This window comes from Bubalus kerabau, chromosome 22, assembly GCF_029407905.1.
Source record: "Bubalus kerabau isolate K-KA32 ecotype Philippines breed swamp buffalo chromosome 22, PCC_UOA_SB_1v2, whole genome shotgun sequence".
In the NCBI taxonomy this organism is placed as follows: domain Eukaryota; kingdom Metazoa; phylum Chordata; class Mammalia; order Artiodactyla; family Bovidae; genus Bubalus; species Bubalus kerabau.
Window position 1 is genome coordinate 29,139,285 of NC_073645.1, and position 21,813 is coordinate 29,161,097.

At 39.3% G+C, this 21,813-nt stretch overlaps 1 long non-coding RNA gene across 1 annotated transcript in view; it reads left to right on the top strand.

The window, feature by feature from the left end:
• The window catches only part of LOC129636877 (uncharacterized), a 41,061-nt gene that overhangs the window by 6,677 nt on the left and 12,571 nt on the right, over positions 1 to 21,813 (top strand). The window lies entirely within an intron of this gene.

Sequence of the window (21,813 nt, forward strand, 5' to 3'; positions counted from 1 at the left end):
TGAAGGGTGTTCAATATGCTTTTGAGGATGATGCCCTAGGTTTCAAAGGCATGCTTGTGCAATAGGAGGTTGATAGACTACCTACGCTGCTTTGCTGTTTTTTAATGTGAAAGAAGCTAATGTGGATTGTTATGGGAGAAAATTCAAAGCAAAATAACGCCCAAATAATAGCCCTAAACCCAGGCGAACTGAAACTCCCTCCAAAGTGCTCCTGTCACTTCCTAATGGAAGATTATGTTTTATTTGAAGAAAGTGGCTTAGCTGAGGTTGTGCATGCAAGAGCCAGGGACTTTGCATTGCTGACTTCCAGTCTCCAACTCTTTTCACTAAAAACCTCTTACTATTCTGCTCAGATTTACTTGAAATGAAGGGTCATTTTCTTCATTTCCCCAGGAGACTCTGCCCATAGCCAGTGTCCACCATCTACATTGTTCTTTTTCTATTGAAAAATTAATATTTTATTATTTTATTGTTTTTTGTTGTGATAAAAGTCACATAATATAAAACATACTATTTTAACTTTACAGTTCAATGACACCAAGTACCTTCACGTGTTGTCCAACTCTCACCATCATCCACCTCCCAAGTTTTTCCCCTTCCTGAACTGAAACTCTGTCCCTATGAAACACTAACTCATCATCCTCACTTCCCACTGGCCACAGCCCCCAACTCCACCCCTGTCTTTGGCATCTACCAGTGTACTTTCTGACTATGAATTTGACTATTCTAGGTATCTCATGTAAGTATCGTCTGCAATGTTTTCCTTTATTTCTCAGTTTATCCTTATAAGACTGACTCCTGGTAAATGTGTGTTTGCTTATATGAACAGGCACCATGTCCTTTGAAAATTGTTTGACTTATTCCATAGATTCACTGACCTTAATTGTAAAGCTCAGCATACTGTCCTCATAACTACAGACTTTCTACATTCATATTTTTGTGGGTGTATTTTTGGCATCTGAGTGTTATGATTGAAGCTTGATTCCTAAAATGCAAGTGCATTGGATTTTTTAAATGCTGCCCATTTATCTTGTTACATGAATCATTTTTTTTTCCTACTTCTCTTCTCACCAATACTGTTGCTTTTCAATTCCTCTAACGTATTTCAGGTAAATGGTTAAATCAGTGTGTCTGCAATTAAAGACATGTCAGATGTTTCCTGCTGAGGCAGAGAAGATGAACACAGCTAATGGGTAAATGTTAGGCCAATGATGAGGTCAATATTTACCCCCTGCTACACTAAATCTTCATAACAAGATGTCAATACTCAGTGTGGTGTGCTACAGCCTTCCAGAATAGTTTCATTTGAAAGGTATGGAGATTCTGGGAATAAAGCTTCCCATACTTTTGTGGTATGCTTTTGGTCCTAAAAGGAAATCATTTTTTGTATCAGATTGAAGATCTAGAACCCCATTGGTTTTTAAACTTTAATATACCTCAGAATAATTTGGGACACTTTTAGATAAATACAGATTCCTAGATTCCACCCATATTCTTGAGAGAGTCAATTCCTAGGGAGGTTGATAAGAAGTCTGGGGGTCCCTGAGGAGAGAAGTCTCTGGGGTTCTCGAGGAGGAGATAGGGGTCTGGAATTCTCAAGGAGGAGGAAAGGACAAACATCTTTTTTTTTTTTGCTCTACATTCCTTAGTATTAGTCACATAAAACATATTTTTTTTCTTTAAGCCCTTAACTAATGATTATACAACAAACAACTCAGTTTAAACTCTGTACTAAGGATTATATAATAACAATGTATCCTGCTTAAGGACAGTTTCTCCATCCGGAAAACCTTCTGGCTAATCCTGTTATCCTAAAATGTAAATTGTGGGAGTGGCTCTGGTAAAATTTTCACAAACCTGAGACATCCTTTTGATTTATTGTAATAGTTAATTTAAAAAGTATATAACTCCCTTGCTAACACTGCAAGGGGGGAACTCTCCATTCCCCTGCTGATGTCTATGTCAGAAGCTTGCTCTGTTCCTTGTTCACTTTAATAAAACTCTGCTACACAAAAGCTCTTGTGTGATCAAGCCTGGTCCCTGGTCCCGAAGTTAAATCTTCTTCTTCGGAGATCACAAATTCAACAGCATTCACCGTAAGCTATCATCTTGGGGGCTCGTCTGGGATCTTCAGGACAAGGTAATAACACTCAGAGCTCTAGTCTCTCTGTTTTCTCAGTATGCACAGTTTCTGCTGTACTTTACTAACTCTGTGGTGTGATTGTGTGAAAGACATGCCCTGTATGAAGCAAGTGATGAGACCTGCTCTGAGGTTTTGGGGTGCCTCGTAATGACTGAAGGCAACCCCAGAAAGGGGAGCCTTGTTTAAGCCTTGTATAAGCTGGCAGGAGCTTATACCAGCCTGCCAATGCCAAGAGACACCCAACATCCCTGCTAGAGGAGCGGCCAGAAATGGGCAAAGCATGTGGACTGAACTTTCCTTTCTCAGTCACCTTTTCCTGGCCTCTTTGACCATTTCATAATTGCATGGGGAATTAGAACCATTAACCTAATATGTTGAATCATAGACTTTCAAAGGACTTGTGATCCATGCTGTTATTGTGTGCTTTTACTTATACCCTGTATATGGAAGTGTTAGCCTTGCTAGACTAGGCAAACCTTGCTGGAGAGTTACTAGGAGCATGTATGGAGTGAGGTGGAACTCTAGCTTTAGCAGCATGTTCGGGAACTAGGTGGAACTCTAGCTCCAGGAATGTCTCTCAGGTTAGAGGTTACTCTCTTGGCTACCTGCCTTAGGGGCCAGTGACCTGAAAGTGAGTCTTTGTCAGGGCTGTGTCTCCTATCTATGTAGATAGAAGCATTGCTAGTGACCATGAGGTTTTTGAGGACACAGATCGGGAATTGCAGGATCTGGTCAGATTGGAAGTGCAATGGGCTTCTTCCTTTGGTAGCACTAGCTCTTAGAAGACCAGAGAAGGCTCTCTGATGGCTTCTGTCTCCAACTCCTTAGATATTTCTTTTCTGGAAGCTGTGGAAATGAACTGGAAGGTTTGGCCCTAGTAGCTTGAGGACAAAAATCACTCTTTCCTCTCTGGCCAACCCTCCACAACCTTTTTTGCTATCATGTATACTGGTGTGATGACACTTGATTTTTGTTCTTCCCTTTATGGCTCATTGCTTCAACTGTGGTCAGGACGGTACTCAGGAATGTGCATAGGCACATCAAAGACGGATGCTTCCCCTCGTAGGACTAGCTTAGTAGGCATTACAAAAATCTACTCTGCTCCCCCCTGAGTGGCGTCAGAGGAAAAGGGAAAATAAAACAAAGGTCTTGGTGGTATGGAACTAAATCAATCTGGGATGCCATCAGGTCTACCCCTGGTGCATCTCCACCCCACCTCGGTGGTAGAACCGGAGGGACAAGTAAGACACCTGCATTGGTAAGGGACAGACTAAGTCCAACCAGGGAAGGAAAGCTTCTGTGGAGAGTCTGTCTACACCCCCATCTAGAGCAGGGAAGGACACTTCCGGTGGAAAGAAACCATAGCTGCGGATGCCACTTTTTTCTCTCTTACAAATGGGAGCTAGCAGTTCCAGAACCACTCCTTTAAAATGTATTTTTTTAAAAAACTGGGACAAATTTGACCCCCAGAATTTAAAAAGACATGCCTGATCTTCTTCTGTGATACTGAATTGGCCACAGTATCCTTTGGAAGACGGGTAACGCTGACCTGTTGAAGGATTTCAATTATTACTCTTTTACAACTAGACAGGTTCTGTAGAAAATAAGGGAAATTGGTAAAAGTGACATATGTGTTGCTCTTTATCTCTCTGCAAGACATGCCAGACTTATGCCCTAAGGGTACAGATTTGGGTATGGAACACTTAACTCCCTCCTGTCCTCTACTTTGCCCCTTTACCAGGGGCTCCTAACTGAACTGGCTGAGAATCAGGGCACCCTTCTAGGAGGGTTTACCTCAGTCTCGGTAGAATTTCAAACAGTCCCAATTGCAGTCGAGACTATTTAGAGGATCCAAAAAGTACATCAAAGCTTTTATAGAACTATCTTTACTTCTGTCTTTGTGCCAGTACCATACTGTCTTGATGACTGTGGCTTTGTAGTAGAGCCTGAAGTCAGGCAGGTTGATTCCTCCAGTTCCATTCTTCTTTCTCAAGATCGCTTTGGCTATTCGAGGTTTTTTGTATTTCCATACAAATTGTGAAATTATTTGTTCTAGCTCTGTGAAGAATACCATTGGTAGCTTGATAGGGATTGCATTGAATCTATAAATTGCTTTGGGTAGTATACTCATTTTCACTATATTGATTCTTCCAATCCATGAACATCAGCAGATGAATGGATAAGAAAGCTGTGGTACAGATACACAATGGAGTATTACTCAGCCATTAAAAAGAATACATTTGAATCAGTTCTAATGAGGTGGATGAAACTGGAGCCTATTATACAGAGTGAAGTAAGCCAGAAAGAAAAACACCAATACAGTATACTAATGCATATATATGGAATTTAGAAAGATGGTAACAATAACCCTGTATATGAGACAGCAAAAGAGACACTGATGTATAGAACAGTCTTTTGGACTTTGTGGGAGAGGGAGAGGGTAGGATGATTTTGGAGAATGGCATTGAAATATGTATAATATCATATATGAAATGAGTCACCAGTCCAGGTTCGATGCACGATACTGGATGCTTGGGGCTGGTGCACTGGGATGACCCAGAGGGATGGTATCGGGAGGGAGGAGGGAGGAGGTTCAGGATGGGGAACACATGTATACCTGTGGCGGATTCATTTCGATATATGGCAAAACCAATACAATATTGTAAAGTTATAAAATAAAATCAAGATTAAAAAAAAAAAAAAAGAACTAACTTTACTCTATGACCTTACTTGGAGAGATGTAATGTATGTCTCAGGACAGACGCTGACTCCTGACTTGAGAGCTTGAGTTTTGGGGGAAGCTACTACTTTTGGAAATGAATGGCTTGAACATGAGACAAGGAGAAAGAGGGAACACGAAATATCCCTCCTTCCTACTGGGATCCAAGTGGTTCCAAAAACAGAGCCGCTTTGCTGGATGTATTTTTGAAGGACTTAAGCAAGCGCATGCTAAGACTTTACACTATGCTAAGTTGGCTGACATATAATAGGGAGAGAATGAAACTCCTGGTAAATTCCTAGATAGACTATGGGAAGTTCTCCACAAGTTTACTCATGTTGATTTTTGAAAGTGCAGAAGAGGGAATGATCTTAAAAATTTCTCACTCAGTCAGCTCCAGATATCTGCAGTAAGTTACAAAAACAGGTGTTTGGACCAAATCAGTCTTTAGAAAAACTGTTACAGATGGTTCAGATGATATATTATGGTAGAGAATATAAGGAGCAAAATAAGAGGCAAAAAAAAGAACCAGGTAAAAGACTGAAGCCCCACAATGGCCGTTAAACCTGCTCTGAAATAGCCTGAGAAAAATGCCCAGAGGGACCCAGGTACAAAGGGATGGGCTTGTTATTACTGTGGAAGGAGGGGCATTTCAAGTGGGATTGTTCTTAGGCATCTGGGCCACCCCCCGGCTCCATGTCCAGTCTGCAAAGGACCATAATTGAGAAGAGACTGCCCTCCAAGGCGTAGGCACCAGATTTCAGGCTCTCAAGACAATCAGGACCGAAATTCCCCAGGGATCCACACACACAACCCATCCTAGTAACACCTGAGGAACCCTGGGTATTAATATCTATAAAGGGCCAATCAGTTGATTTTCTTTTGGACACTGGGGCAACTTTCTGCTCACTAAAGCCAGTGGTCTGCTTTCCTCCCAAACCACTACCATAATGGGGCTGTCTGGATGAGTCAAATGTTTTTCAATCATTGATATAAAGGATGCTTTCTAGAGTTAATTGATTTTTCCTCAGTGATCAATGCAAAGAAATAAAGGAAAACAATAGAATGGGAAAGACTAGAGATCTCTTCAAGAAAATTAGAGATACCAAGGGAACATTTCTTGCAAAGATGGGCATAATAAAGGACAGAAATGGCATGGACCTAACAGAAGCAGAAGATATTAAGAAGAGGTGGCAAGAATACATGAACGAACTGTACAAAAAGATCTTCACAACTCAGATAATCACGATGGTGTGATCACTGACCTAGAGCCAGACATCCTGGAATGTGAAGTCAAGTGGGCCTTAGGAAGCATCAATACAAACAAAGCTAGTGGAAGTGATGGAATTCCAGTTGAGCTATTTCAAATCCTGAAAGATGCTGTGGAAATGTGGCACTCAATATGCCAGCAAATTTGGAAAAGTCAGCAGTGGCCACAGGACTGGAAAAGGTCAGTTTTCATTCCAATCCCAAAGAAAGGCAATGCCAAAGAATGCTCAAACTACCACAAAATTGCATTCATCTCACACACTAGTAAAGTAATGCTCAAAATTCTCCAAGCCAGGCTTCAACAGTAGGTGAACTGTAAACTTCCAAATGTTAAAGCTGGATTTAGAAAAGGTAGACAAACCAGAGATCAAATTGCCAACATCCGATGGATCATGGAAAAAGCAAGAGAGTTCCAGAAAAACATCTATTTCTGCTTTATTGACTATACCAAAGCATTTGACTGTGTGGATCACAACAAACTGTGGGAAATACTTCAAGAGATGGGAATACCAGACCACCTGACCTGCCTCTTGAGAAATCTGTATTCAGGTCAAGAAGCAACAGTTAGAACTGGACATGGAACAGCAGACTGGTTCCAAAATCAGGAAAGGAGTATGTCAAGGCTATATATTGTCACCCTGCTTATTTAACTTATATGCAGAGTACATCATGAGAAATGCTGGGCTGGAAGAAGCAAAAGCTGGAATCAAGATTGCCGGGAGACATATCAATAACCTAAGATATGAAGATGACACCACACTTTTGGCAGAAAGCAAGGAAGAACTAAAGAGCTTCTTAATGAAAGTGAAAGTGGAGAGTGAAAAAGTTGGCTTAAAGCTCAACATTCAGAAAACTAAAATCATGGCATCCAATCCCAACACTTCATGGCAAATAGATGTCCCCACACAGTGACAGACTATTATTTTGGGCTCCAGAATCACTGCAGATGGTGACTGCAGCCATGAAATTAAAAGACATTTGTTCCTTGGAAGATAAGTTATGACCAGCCTAGACAGCATATTAAAAAGCAGAGACATTACTTTTCCAACAAAAGTCCATCTAGTCAAAGCTATGGTTTTTCCAGTAGTCATGCATGGATGTGAGAGTTGGACTATAAAGAAAGCTGAGCACTGAAGAATTAATGCTTTTGAACTGTAGTGTTGGAAAAGACTCTTAAGAGTCCCTTGGACAGCAAGGAGATCCAACCAGTCCATCCTAAAGGACATCAGTTCTGAATATTCATTGGAAGGACTGATGTTGAAGCTAAAACTCCAATACTTTGGCCTCATTATGTGAAAAACTGACTCATTGGAAAAGACCCTGATGCTGGGAAAGATTGAACGCAGTAGGAGAAGGGGACGCCAGAGGATGAGATGGTTGGATGGCATCACCAACTCAATGGACATGAGTTTGAGTAAACTCTGTGAGTTGGTGATGGACAGGGAAGCCTGGCTTGCTACAGTCCATGCGGTCGCAAAGAGTCAGACATTACTGAGAAACTAAACTGAACTTTAGAGTCAAACCTATTTTAGATCATCTTCTACCTATGACTTTAAGACAATTGAAAGGATTCTTGGGCATTACAGGCTACTGCCACATTTGGATTCCAGGTTATGGGAAACTTGCCCAGCCCTTTATATAAACTTATAACTGAGACTCAGCAGGCCCAAACCGACAAGCTGGTTTTGTCTCTAGTTACTCAAAAGGCTTTTTTTTATTTTAATGTTGAGTTGTTTTTTTTTTAATTTTATTTTATTTTAAACTTTACATTATTGTATTAGTTTTGCCAAATATCGAAATGAATCCGCCACAGGTATACCTGTGTTCCCCATCCTGAACCCTCTTCCCTCCTCCCTTCCCATACCCTCCCTCTGGGTCATCCCAGTGCACCAGCCCCAAGCATCCAGTATCGTGCATCGAACCTGGACTGGTGACTCGTTTCATACATGATATTATACATGTTTCAATGCCATTCTCCCAAATCTCCCCACCCTCTCCCTCTCCCACAGAGTCCATAAGACTGATCTATACATCAGTGTCTCTTTTGCTGTCTCGTACACAGGGTTATTGTTACCATCTTTCTAAATTCCATATATATGCATTAGTATACTGTATTGGTGTTTTTCTTTCTGGCTTACTTCACTCTGTATAATAGGCTCCAGTTTTATCCACCTCATTAGAACTGATTCAAATGTATTCTTTTTAATGGCTGAGTAATACTCCATTGTGTATATGTACCACAGCTTTCTTATCCATTCATCTGCTGATGGACATCTAGGTTGCTTCCATGTCCTGGCTATTATAAACAGTGCTGCGATGAACATTGGGGTACATGTGTCTCTTTCCCTTCTGGTTTCCTCAGTGTGTATGCCCAGCAGTGGGATTGCTGGATCATAAGGCAGTTCTATTTCCAGTTTTTTAAGGAATCTCCACACTGTTCTCCATAGTGGCTGTACTAGTTTGCATTCCCACCAACAGTGTAAGAGGGTTCCCTTTTCTCCACACCCTCTCCAGCATTTATTGCTTGTAGACTTTTGGATCGCAGCCATTCTAACTGGAGTGAAATGGTACCTCATAGTGGTTTTGATTTGCATTTCTCTGATAATGAGTGATGTTGAGCATCTTTTCATGTGTTTGTTAGCCATCTGTATGTCTTCTTTGGAGAAATGTCTGTTTAGTTCTTTGGCCCATTTTTTGATTGGGTCACTTATTTTTCTGGAGTTGAGCTGTAGGAGTTGCTTGTATATTCTCGAGATTAGTTGTTTGTCAGTTGCTTCAAGTGCTATTATTTTCTCCCATTCTGAAAGCTGCCTTTTCACCTTGCTATATAGTTTCCTTTGTTGTGCAGAAGCTTTTAAGTTTAATTAGGTCCCATTTGTTTATTTCTGCTTTTATTTCCAATATTCTGGGAGGTGTGTCATAGAGGATCCTGCTGTGATGTATGTCAGAGAGTGTTTTGCCTATGTTCTCCTCTAGGAGTTTTATAGTTTCTGGTCTTACATTGAGATCTTTAATCCATTTTGAGTTTATTTTTGTGTATGGTGTTAGAAAGTGTTCTAGTTTCATTCTTTTACAAGTGGTTGACCAGTTTTCCCAGCACCACTTGTTAAAGAGATTGTCTTTAATCCATTGTATATTCTTGCCTCCTTTGTCAAAGATAAGGTGTCCATATGTGCGTGAATTTATCTCTGGGCTTTCTATTTTGTTCCATTGATCAATATTTCTGTCTTTGTGCCAGTACCATAATGTCTTGATAACTGTGGCTTTGTAGTAGAGCCTGAAGTCAGGCAGGTTGATTCCTCCAGTTCCATTCTTCTTTCTCAAGATTGCTTTGGCTATTCGAGGTTTTTTTGTATTTCCATACAAATTGTGAAATTATTTGTTCTAGCTCTGTGAAGAATACTGTTGGAAGCTTGATAGGGATTGCATTGAATCTATAAATTGCTTTGGGTAGTATACTCATTTTCACTATATTGATTCTTCCAATCCATGAACATGGTATATTTCTCCATCTATTAGTGTCCTCTTTGATTTCTTTCAGCAATGTTTTATAGTTTTCTATAGATAGGTCTTTAGTTTCTTTAGGTAGATATATTCCTAAGTATTTTATTCTTTCTGTTGCAATGGTGAATGGAATTGTTTCCTTAATTTCTCTTTCTGTTTTCTCATTATTAGTGTATAGGAATGCAAGGGATTTCTGTGTGTGGATTTTATATCCTGCAACTTTACTATAGTCAATGATTAGTTCTAGTAATTTTCTGGTGGAGTCTTTAGGGTTTTGTATGTAGAGGATCATGTCATCTGCAAATAGTGAGGGTTTTACTTCTTCTTTTCCAATTTGGATTCCTTTTATTTCTTTTTCTGCTCTGATTGCTGTGGCCAAAACTTCCAAAACTATGTTGAATAGTAATGGTGAAAGTGGGCTTTTAATGCTCTTCAAATTGCTCTCTTGCAGGCTCCAACTTTGAGCTTGCTTAGAGCCTCAGAGTTTAGTTTGTTACTGAAAAAAGGCTTTGGCCACATTGCTTAAGGGTAATTGTTACTCTTGTTTTGCTAATACCTATAGCTCATAAGTTTACTAATGGGTGAAATTTTACTGTACTGACCTCTCATGATGTAAGTAGGATCTTAAACTCTAAAGTTCAGAGTGACAGTGTCTCCGTCTTTAAAGCTATTGTAACTCAAGGGGTGTCAAAAGCTCCACGAATAGAAAATCACACTGTTCCTGGAGACTCCAATCTTCAGAAAAAGTTGAAAAGGCTAATGACATTATTAAAAGACATCCATGTAAGCTAACTCAGGTTTACATTTGGTTTACAGTTCTACCCATAGCTTTAATGAGGGCTTAAACTGCAGCCAAAGAAGGGACTGTCTCTATGACAGACTGTTTTTGTGCACAGATATTTTCATAGATCCTAAAGCCTTAAAATTAACTATGTGACTCAGCTTTTAGCTTTTCAACAGACATTATTGGGAGGCTAACTCCTAACGCAGTCTTTGAGTCAAACAAGACACTGTTTGAGCCAGGAACCGAGATGGGCCTGAGAATCTATGTGGGCTTGCTTCTGCTGACTCCAAAAGTCCTGAGTCTGCCGTTTGACTGTCAAAACAGTGCATTCCTGTCCTGGATTCATTTCTACGCTGCCTTCCACAATCAATCTAATTGCTGCGTCTGCTGAGCACTCCCCTCCTCATCAATTGAAGACTTCCCATGGTGGGTTTCTCTGTTTCCAGGAAAGGACTTCAACTCTCTGATGACATCTAACAATGCTAAGATGGACTGAGGTAACTATGGACATAATGAAACTTTTAATTTTGATTTCTAACTTGGTTTAATGATTATTTTACCTTACATCTGTAACTGTATAATGGGGTTTGTTTGTAACCATCTGGAAGCTTTTAAGTTACAAATGGTTGTCCAGGCTCCTATGAGTGGCACAACCTCCTCCATCATTACTTGGGGCCCCAGGATCAGAGACCCTCAATATGAGGGTTAGGAGAATATGTTGCCGCAACAATTGAGGGATCATGCCCCTCAACAACAGGAAATAGTTATGAAATGAAAATGATACCCCTTTCCCTTGGCAACATATTTCTCCTAAAAGAAAAGGGGGGGATGAGAGAGTCAATTCCTAGGCAGGTTGATGAGAAGTGTGGGGGGTCCCCAAGGAGAGACAAGTCTGGGGTTCTTGAGGAGGAGGAAAAGACAAACTTTTTTTGTTTCTTCTCTATATTCCTTAGTCTTAGTCACATACAAGTTTTTCTTTTTCTTTTTTTTTTTTCTTTAAGGCCTGAACTAATGATTACACAACAAACAACTCAGTTTAAACTCTGTTCAGTTCAGTCGCTCAGTCGTGTCTGACTCTTTGCGACCCATAAATTGCAGCACACCAGACCTCCCTGTCCATCACCAACTCCCATAGTTTACTCAAACTCAAGTCCATCGAGTCGGTGATGCCATCCAGCCATCTCATCCTCTGTCATCCCCTTCTCCTCCTGTCGCCAATCTCTCCCAGCATCAGAGTCTTTTCCAATCAGTCAATTCTTTGCATGAGGTGGCCAAAGTATTAGAGTTTGAGCTTTAGCATCAGTCCTTCCAATAAACACCCAGGAATGATCTCCTTTAGAATGGACTGGTTGGATGTCCTTGCAGTCCAAGGGACTCTCAAGAGTCTTCTCCAACACCACAGTTCAAAAGCATCAATTCTTTGGCGTTCAGCTTTCTTCACAGTCCAACTCACATCTATACATGACCACTGGAAAAAACCATAACCTTGAGTAGATGGACCTTTGTTGGCAAAGTAATGTATCTGCTTTTTAATATGCTATCTAGGTTGGTCATAACTTTCCTTCCAAGGAGTAAGCATCTTTTAGTTTCATGGCTGCAGTCAGCATCTGCAGTGATTTTGGAGCCCCCAAAAATAAAATCTGACACTGTTTCTACTGTTTCCCCATCTATTTCCCATGAAGTGATGGGACCGGATGCCATGATTTTAGTTTTCTGAATGTTGAGCTTAAGCCAACTTTTTCACTCTCCTCTTTCACTTTCATCAAGAGGCCTTTTAGTTCCTCTTCACTTTCTGCCATAAAGGTGGTATCATCTGCATATCTGAAGTTATTGATATTTCTCCTTGCAATCATGATTCCAGCTTGTGCTTCTTCTGGCCCAGCGTTTCTCATGATGTACTCTTCATAGAAGGTAAATAAGCAGGGTGACAATATACAGCCTTGATGTACTCCTTTTCCTATTTGGAACCAGTCTATTTTTCCATGTCCAGTTCTAGCTGTTGCCTCCTGATCTGCATATAGGTTTCTCAAGAGGCAGGTCAGGTGGTCTGGTATTCCCATCTCTTTCAGAATTTTCCGCAGTTTATTGTGATCTACACAGTCAAAGACTTTGGCATAGTCAATAAAGCAGAAATAGATGTTTTTCTGGAACTCTCTTGCTTTTTCCGTGATCCAGAAGATGTTGGCAATTGGATCTCTGGTTCCTCTGCCTTTTCTAAAACCAGCTTGAACATCTGGAAGTTCACGGTTCACATATTGCTAAAGCCTGGCTTGGAGAATTTTGAGCATTACTTTACTAGCGTATGAGATGAGTGCAATTGTGTGGTAGTTTCAGCTTTCTTTAGCATTGCCTTTCTTTGCAACTGGAATGAAACCTTTTCCAGTCCTGTGGCCACTGCTGAGTTTTCCAATTTTGCTGGCATATAAAATTCTGTACTAAGGATTATATAACAAAAATGTATCCTGCTTGAGGACAATTTCTCCTTCCTGAAAACCTTCTGGCTAATCCTGTAAATTGTGGGAGTGGGTCTGGTAAAATTTCGACAAACTTGAGGCATTCTTTTGATTTATTGTAATAATTAATTTAAAGGTATATAACTCCCTTGCTAACACTAGCAAGGGGGGCACTCTCCATCCCCCTTCTGATGTCTGTGTCAGAAGCTTTCTCTGTCAATATTCTTACTTTAATAAAACGCTGCTACACAAAAGCTCTTGAGTGATCAAGGCTGGCCCCTGGTCTGGAAGCTGAATCTTCTTCTTTGGAGATCAGAGATCTGACATTGTTCACCTTGAGCTATCGTTCTGATGATTAGATATGGTTTTAGACCCATCCAGTGTTTGAGGAAGCACTAGGTGAATATGACACAGACAAGCTAGGGAATATACTTTGAGAAACACTGATTTAAATTGTACTGCTATTCATTGTGCCTGGAAGGTAAGTGATTACTTTAGTAATCAACTCATCAACTAATCAACACTTACCTAGGGACTTACCTATGACCTAGTTAGGTCATAGAAACATGTGCATATAGCCTTTATGAAATACTAACATTTTTTCCTTCCTACTGTATTCTATTTAGTAAAATGGTAAGTCTTGATTCTTACATATGCAGTTGATTAAGGTAAGAACAAAGCTTATTGGCAGAATTATCAATGATAATTATAAAAGAATCTCTTAAAATAATTATACTTGGAGACATAGCCTTTTCCTAATTGCAAAAAAAAAAAAAAAAAAAGAGAGAGAGAGAGAGAAAAATACATTTTATGTGGTAAACTCAATGAAGTTGTGAAGTATTGGCAAACTTTTCAGAGAAGACTGCGATTTCCTATATATATACATATATATATGTATATATGTATAAGTTTTGCAGTGAAGTTTCAATATTCTCTTCTTTCATGCCAACAAATCATAAGTGTTATATTCTAAACTGTCCCAGTAGCCTTGTATGTCTTGTCCAGTTTGTATGGTTTGATTCGCTTTCTCTTAGATGTCAAGTAAAGTACTTGGTTGGCACATAATTAAAAGATCAATAATTCTCCTAAAGTGAAACAAGAATGTTCTTTTTCAGTTCTGACATTAGCTGATGTTTCTCCAAGAGTGATTTTTGGTTGGTACTTTCCAGGTACAATGTTAAAGTAGTTTTTAGGCTACCTTACCCTCAAATGGCAGGGAAAAATGCTTTAATGGGTAGGCTTAATGGGTAGTTTGAGGGTAAGGTAAGCTACCTTACCCTCAAATGGCAGGGAAAAATGCTTTAATGGGTAGTCCTCAATTTCAAGTTTGTCCATCATAATTTGTATTGAAACCATGGTTCTCTTGGTAGTGCTCGTCTATTTCATTATCTCCAATGGACACATGCACATCTCAGGAACCTGTTTTGATTTTGTTGTAGGTTGATGTCATTGATTGTTTTCTTTACAACTCATATTGAAATTTCTTGGAACACCTAGAGGGTCCCCTAAGGGTCTCCAACCTCCCTGGCTTTATTGAGTACATTTTCCAGTGAACAATTACAACATACATTTGCAAGAGCTTTCAAAACTGATGTTCATAGGAACCACGTACAGATCTCGACAATATAGATATGTACTCATTGAATCTGAAACAGGGACTGAGTCCATGTACTTCTAACAAGCTCCCAGGCATATGCTTGATGTTGCCAGTTTGTGAACCGAAAGTTCTGCACTGCACATTTGGCTCTTGCCAAGTGCTACAATCGGCTGTTGATCACATTTCCAGACATATACCCTGTACTCAACTGCATATACTTCTGTTGAGTGTGGCAATCTCCTCAGAAAATTCTCACTGATGATAACGATAATGTACTTGGCATCAACTCTGTAGTCATTAAACGTTTTTTATCTCTAGAATCTATTTCCAAGAAAATATCTTGTAATTATGATTTGATCTTGGAAGACTGTCAGCACAGTAAGTGTGCCAAGTCTTTGTCATCCTTCAGAGATTTTTAAAGACTATCTTAGAAATTATTGTTGTTGTTTACTTCTAAGAGCATTCATGGAAAGACAAAAGGAGAATAAGATACAACATACTGGAATTATATTCACTGAAATGTTGCAATAGAATATTTCTTAGAGGTGTTACAACAGCAATTTTATCTTCTTCATTTAAAAATATATGTTTTTCTAAATATTTTATTGTTCATATATATTAATTTTATAATAATTGTTATGAATTTTCAAAATCCTAGAATAACTTGTGTCTTTTCTTAAACCTCATAGAAAATACCCACAATTTGCCATGATTTCTTACTCCTTGTTTCCTTGTTATTTATCACATTTTGCTTATTTTTCTAGCAGTACTTCCTGGAGAGACATTTTTTTTAACTTTTTATTTTGTATTGGAGCACAGCCGATTGACAATGTTGTGGTAGTTTTAGGTGGACAGCAAAGGGACTCAACCATACATATACATGCATTTATTTGAGAGACATTTTTACAACTCCACATTTCTTAACACTTTGTTAGTGATATGATGTATACTCAGGATCTACCTGTTGATTGATCGCCAATTTTCTAGCTTTACTGAATGTGTTTGTAGACTGTTTGAAAAGAAATTTAACACATCAAATAGCTTAAAATCACCAAGGTGTCTGATATTATTATACAGGTTTTTATTAAATACTGAAGTTTCCATCCCACATAAGGGTATAGTTCTGTGGTTTAGTACATGCCAAGAGAAAATAGATGGCAAGATATCAATGAAAACCCATGTAGAAAAATTTAGTGGCTAATACTCATAACCTCAACTCTTAACTCACTTGTCTGCACACATAGAAATGACTGTAATTCTGACCAGTCTAGGGTATTGATGGGCTGACACTGAGTAGATTCTGGGATGAAAAATTAAATGGTGTTCCCACTCCAGAGAAGATGCTAGTGAAAAGATTGAAATTACGTGGGGTAGTGGCAAATCACATTAAATATCATTTCCTTTGTTTCTGCCAAGTTCTGCCAATTCGTTTAGCTTGATTTAAAGAACATATGATGAAAATGGAGAACAGTTTCTAATCACAGCGATTAATTACCTAGGACTAAATTCAAAGAGATTTTCTAATTAAAATTTCAAAGTATCTTAAATCTAATGTCATGCTCAAATGATGAGGCAACACAGGCATTTTTTAGAACAGCCTACAAGACATCAAGGAAGAACAGATATTCCCAAGTATACAGAAAAGTAGATTCTTGTTTAAAATGTTCTGAGTCTCAATCCATTGGGAGAAGCCATTCTTATCCCAGTTGTAAGTACAAAATCAGACATGGAGCTGCTGGGAGTGATCTGTGAAACTCGTCAAGAACCATGTGTTGTGCAGAAAACAAATGTAAACTGTCAGGACATGATGAGATCCAAGAATAACCAACGGGGATGAGCGGTAAATAAGTTGCCCTTGCATATTCATTCAATAAATATTTACTAGCTGCATTTTACACGTCATGTACTCTTCTAGGTACTGGCATATATCAGTAAATTAAATGGACATATCCCTACTTTTGTGGAGTTTATATACAAGCAGATACAGAAAGATAGGAAATGATGTAACAAATAAATAGTTTTACTATATTTTTGTATGTGAGAAAATAAGTGATACAGATAAAAGGAAAGTAGGAAGATGAGAGTACTGGTTATGGGATGGAAGTGAGGGGGGTTGCAATTTTAAGTAAAGCTCTCAAGGTGATCCTCATTGTTGTTTAGTTGCTAAGTTGTGTCTGACTCTTTGTGTACAGACTCTGTGTACTGTAGTCCACCAGCCTCCTCTTTAAGAAAGAGTATTATTTGAAAAAGACTCAGAAAAAGTGAGTGAAAGAGTCATGTGGCTCTTTGGTGGAAGAACTGCCTCTTCCCTAGTGCAAATCCCTAATGCCTAGAGTATGCTTGACACATTCTAGGATCTTCAAAGAAGCCTGTGTGTGCAGCTTGGAGTCAGCAGGTGGGAGATGTCATAGGATTTGGTTTTATCGATGTGACAGGCTCAGATCATGTAGATCATTGTCGGCCAAAGTAAGGCTTTGGCTACTCGACACATGTTCACATTTCTATGGTAATCCTAGTCTTCATTCTCCTTATACTTCCTTCTAGCCTATCTTTTGCCTGTTACTCCAGGTGTTTCTTGACTTCTTACTTTTGCATTCCAGTCCCCTATAATGAAAAGGATATCTTTTTGGGGTGTTAGTTCTAAAAGGTCTTGTAGGTCTTCATAGAACCATTCAACTTCAGCTTCTTCAGCGTTACTGGTTGGGGCATAGACTTGGATTACTGTGATATTGAATGATTTGCCTTGGAAACAAACAGAAATCATTCTGTCGTTTTTGAGATTGCATCCAAGTACTGCATTTCAGACTCTTTTGTTGACCATGATGGCTACTCCATTTCTTGGCCTTGGAATATGGAATGAAGCAGGGCAAAGACTAATAGAATTTTGCCAAGAAAATGCACTGGTCATAGCAAACACCCTCTTCCAACAACACAAGAGAAGACTCTATACATGGACATCACCAGATGGTCAACACCAAAATCAGATTGATTATATTCTTTGCAGCCAAAGATGGAGAAGCTCTATACAGTCAACAAAAACAAGACCCAGAGCTGACTGTGGCTCAGATCATGAACTCCTTATTACCAAATTCAGACTTAAATTGAAGAAAGTAGGGAAAATCACTAGACCATTCAGGTATGACCTAAATCAAATCCCTTATGATTATACAGTGGAAGTGAGAAATAGATTTAAGGGCCTAGATCTGATAGATACAGTGCCTGATGAACTATGGACTGAGGTTCATGACATTGTACAGGAGACAGGGATTAAGACCATCCCCATGGAAAGGAAATGCAAAAAAGCAAAATGGCTGTCTGGGGAGGCCTTACAAATAGCTGTGAAAAGAAGAAAAGTGAAAAGCAAAGGAGAAAAAGAAAGATATAAGCATCTGAATGCAGAGTTCCAAAGAATAGTGAGAAGAGATAAGAAAGCCTTCCTCAGTGATCAATGCAAAGAAATAGAGGAAAACAACAGAATGGGAAAGACTAGAGATATCTTCAAGAAAATTAGAGATACCATGGGAATATTTCATGCAAATATGGGCTTGATAAAGGACAGAAATGGTATGGACCTGACAGAAGCAGAATATATTAAGAAGAGGTGGCAAGAATACCCAGAAGAACTGTACAAAAAAGATCTTCATGACCTGGATAATCACGATGGTGTGATAACTGACCTAGAGCCAGACATCCTGGAATGTGAAGTCTAGTGGGCCTTAGGAAGCATCACTACAAACAAAGCTAGTGGAGGTGATGGAATTCCAGTTGAGCTATTCCAAATCCTGAAAGATGATGCTGTGAAAGTGCTGCACTCAATATGTCAGCAAATTTGGAAAACTCAGCAGTGGCCACAGGACTGGAAAATGTCAGTTTTCATTCCAATCCCAAAGAAAGGCAATGCCAAAGAATGCTCAAACTACCGCACAATTGCACTCATCTCACATGCTAGTAAAGTAATGCTCAAAATTCTCCAAACCAGGCTTCAGCAATATGTGAACTGTGAACTTCCTGAAGTTCAAGCTGGTTTTAGAAAAGGCAGAGGAACCAGAGATCAAATTGCCAACATCCGCTCTATCATGGAAAAAGCAAGAGAGTTCCAGAAAAACATCTATTTCTGCTTTATTGACTATGCCAAAGCCTTTGACAGTGTGGATCACAATAGACTATGGAAAATTCTAAAAGAGATGGGAATACCAGACCATCGGACCTGCCTCTTGAGAAATCTGCATGCAGGTCAGGAAGCAACAGTTAGAACTGGACATGGAACAACAGACTGGTTCCAAATAGGAAAAGGGGTATGTCAAAGCTGTATATTGTCACCCTGCTTATTTAACTTATATGCAGAGTACATCATGAGAAACGCTGGACTGGAAGAAACACAAGCTGGAATCAAGATTGCCAGGAGAAATATCAATAACCTCAGATATGCAGATGACACCACCCTTATGGCAGAAAATGAAGAGGAACTCAAAAGCCTCTTGATGAAAGTGAAAGTGGAGAGTGAAAAAGTGGGCTTAAAGCTCAACATTCAGAAAACGAAGATCATGGCATCCGGTCCCATTAGTTCATGGGAAATAGATGGGGAAACAGTGTCAGACTTTATATTTTTTGGCTCCAAAATCACTGCAGATGGTGACTACAGCCATGAAATTAAAAGACGCTTACTCCTTGGAAGGAAAGTTATGACCAACCTAGACAGCATATTCAAAAGCAGAGACATTACTTTGCCAACAAAGGTCCATCTAGTCAAGGCTATGGTTTTTCCTGTGGTCATGTATGGATGTGAGAGTTGGACTGTGAAGAAGGCAGAGTGCCGAAGAATTGATGCTTTTGAACTGTGGTGTTGGAGAAGACTCTTGAGAGTCCCTTGGACTGCAAGGAGAGCCAACCAGTCCATTCTGAAGGAGATCAGCCCTGGGATTTCTTTGGAAGGAATGATGCTAAGGCTGAAACTCCAGTACTTTGGCCACCTCATGCGAAGAGTTGACTCATTGGAAAACACTCTGACACTGCCAGAGATTGGGGGCAGGAGGAGAAGGGGACAACAGAGGATGAGATGGCTGGGTGGCATCACTGACTTGATGGACATGAGTCTGAGTGAGCTCCGGGAGTTGGTGATGGAGAGGGAGGTCTGGCGTGCTGCAATTCATGGGGTCGCAAAGAGTTGGACACGACTGAGTGACTGAACTGAACTGAGCCTACCTTTTAACATGAGTTAATATCTTTCAGCCTGTTTATATGGTGTCTTTTCTTACTACCTGTGCTCTTGCAATAAGAATAAATTTGATTTATGTCTTTGCATATTCCAATTCATTCTAAACTCTATGGGCATATTTATTTTCCTATGGTACAGGGAGTTTTTCTCTGTAAAAACATCATCTATGTTTGTCATTGCTCCTAGAGTTAAATCAAAACTTCTCTCTTGACCTGCAGGATCTGACTCCTACCTACTTCTCAATCTAACAGTTTCCTGTGCACCATTCAATGCAGGCTGTGTGTTAAGTCACTTCGTCATGTCTGGCTCTTTGCGATCCTATGGAACATAACCCTTTAGGATCCTAGTCCATGGAATTCTCCAGGCAAAAATAGTGGAGTGGCTTTCCTTCTCCAGGGGATCTTCCTGACCCAGGGATAGAACCCATGTATCTAAGGTCTCCTGCATTGCAGGCCAGTTCTTTACCTCTAGCACCACCTGGGAAACCTTTCTTCTTTCCAATTTCTCTTTGCTCATGCCACTTTTTAAACGTCTTCTCTCCTCAACACCTTTCCATTCTTTATATCTTCCCAAATGCCAGAGCCATCTTTATCATCACCCGTAATCTCAGCAACAGGTGACGTCTCATGTTTCCAAACCTCCAGCACTTTACTTTTACTTCTCCTAGGACAGATCCTAGGGTCTGAAATATTGTTAAGTGGACTCAAAATCTGTTGGGAGTTAAATCTGTGTCTTATTCATGTTTTTATTCCCCACAGAATGTGGAAATGTTAGTGTACTTATAAATATTGATAGCACTCAATCTGTAAGCATAGGTAGGGTTTTAACATTATTGACACAAACCCATTCTGGACATAATGTTCAGTCCTCCATCTTGACCCATGGGCCTTTAACTTTGGATTACAGATACCTTTGTACTCTTTATGACTGCCCATGCTTCAAGCCCAAGACAAGGAATACAGGATTAATTTAGGAATCCATCATATTTTTAAAGCCATGACAACTTGCTGTATCATAAATATAGCAGATCACCCAGAAGCATAAATAATGGAAATGCTGCCTTGAGGGCAATAAAAGTGATTGATGCTCTGAGTTGCTGTTAACCCTGGTTATCCTTGTTCCATGTGGATCTTTGTTTGCCTTCCTCTCTGCCTGAGATTGGAACTGTAGAAGCAATATCTGTGAAAAAAGTCAGATGTCAGACATCCACTGTGCTTTTCTAGTCTGAATTTGCAAATGAGGGGTAAGGTATCTGATTCAGAATAAACTAGGTTCACACATACAGATGTGTTCTTATTGTATTCACATTATTAATTGAGGAGCACTGAATTGAGGTAGGATGTTAGGTAAGTAGGCAGATGTTGAATGAATTCCATTTAGGTTCTGATATGCTGAAAATGGATATTTTGCTGAAAATTTGGTCCAAGAAGCATCATGTTAGAAAGGAAAGAAAGCTATCTGAAGGTAAGAATACATGATTCTCATTCTATTTTTGCTACTAATTATTTTCATTAGGTAGTGTGAATTTCTCAGCCTCTTCCATCATGTCTCTGGCCCTGTATATATGCAATCATAGAAGAGATACAAGCCAACTATGAATTATGAACTATGTGCCTACTTTATGCAAAATGCTTTACAAAACTTTTCTGATTCTAAGCTTTTCAATGATCTGCTATTATGTCCATTTTACAGATGATAAGATTGGGGTTCAGAGAAGCTATGTCACTTTCCCATGATTATGTGAAAATAAAAGGAAAATCTGAATTCTAGCTAATTCTAGCCAAAAGTTATAATGAAAACTGAATACGTGAAAGTTAAAAAAAAAAAAAAAAAGCTTGTTCCTGTTCTAACATTCTTTGATTGTCATCCAATAGTACTGTGGAGTTTTTTATACAATGGTGAGTACTAAGACTAGAGCGATGATTTTGCTAACTCTTTTTTTTTTTAATTTAAATGTATTTATTTTAATTAGAGGCTAATTACTTTACAATATTGTATTGGTTTTGCTAACTCTTAATCCCTCGTCAATCTCTGACTCCTTTATGAAGGAGAACAAGTCTGCTCTTTAAAAAGCTTCCCAAATCAAATCATACCAGAAGGGGTAATTATTGATTGGCTAGCCAAGAAAA